Raw genomic sequence first — 1,444 nt, 5'->3', positions numbered from 1 at the left:
TATTGCCACGTTTTGTTCATTTTAACTAAAAATCGTGATAGACAGATAATTGATTATTAAATTGAGGTTATACTTTATTTGAAATAAACAAATAAATATTTAGAAATGTTTTTGTTTTTTTTTTAATTTATATATGGTGAACATGCCATTATTTTTATCTAGGATTATAAAAAAAAGGTTGTTATTCATATTTGAATGTGATTGGCTTGGTATTTAGCTTCATTAAAAAATTTATACAACGGATTAAATATAAATTTTGATGTAATGTTTAATTAAAAGTTTTCATAATTAAATTCATGATCTTCTAAGTTTTGATTTTAGGATGATTGTAGTAATAACTAAGGCTTTATTTGGGATGTCTTTTTTATTGTTTTATAAAACTGATTATTTTAGTTAAATTTTTTTTAAAGCAAGAAAAAAATAGTGGTCTAAAGTTGTTCCAAATAAAGCCTAAATATCTCAATGAGATAAATATAATGACACTAAAAATGATCCAATATGACTCTAAATTAGCTTAAATCAACCAATTGAACTATAATTGAACACTTTGTGGCATTAATTGAAGGAAAAAAAATTCTCCTTGAATCATATGAGCTTACAATTAAATTGATTATCATTCCTTATAAGGTTGATAGCAACACTAAAGCCCACTCTTCATCCCCTACCACCGCTAATAACAATGATGCTTGCAGAAGTGGAACCACCTAGCCCCCAGGGGGGACAAATTGCGCCCACCCCCCGGGGGGGAAAATTTCCCCCCCCCCCCCCCCTCCTAAAATATATATATATACTTTTTATTACATGGATATTTAGGTAATTTGTTCCCCTCCGAACTTTTTTTATTCTTTATTATACGAGTTTTTAGGTGATTGCCCCCCGCCCCTGGATGAATGCCACACCAATAAGGCTAAAACATCCTCTCAATACTAACTCCAACTCATGACATCATAATTAATATTTATGCTAGGTATCATGATCTTTCATCTCCATTTCTCAAAGGAGAATGATTGAACATATCATAATTATCTCTTGAAAAAAAAAATTATCTCTTGAAGATAACTCCAATGCCTTAAAGCTCTTCAACTTCTACTATATAATCCATTCTCAATCATTCATACATATTACAATTTATCAATGGTTCAAAATATTTAAAAACAATATAATAAATCATTGTGCTGAACAAAGCAATAAAAGTATAACAGTTATTTAAAAAATCTAGTAATAATATTGAATAGTTAATTAAACTGAAATTCATTCACATAATAGTTCATATAAGATTTCTCTGGACCTAAATAGAATCTCAAAGGATGTTAATCCCATATGACTCATTTTTATGCTTATAACATCAGAATATGCTAGTAAGTACCATAATTTAATTTTTCAGCCACCAAAAAATGCCTTATATGCACCAAAATTTAATTCACAAATATAATCTCGAAGGATT

The sequence above is a fragment of the Dendrobium catenatum genome, unplaced genomic scaffold (assembly GCF_001605985.2).
Source record: "Dendrobium catenatum unplaced genomic scaffold, ASM160598v2 fragScaff_scaffold_106, whole genome shotgun sequence".
NCBI classification, from domain to species: Eukaryota; Viridiplantae; Streptophyta; class Magnoliopsida; order Asparagales; family Orchidaceae; genus Dendrobium; species Dendrobium catenatum.
This window is presented reverse-complemented; position numbering follows the sequence as displayed.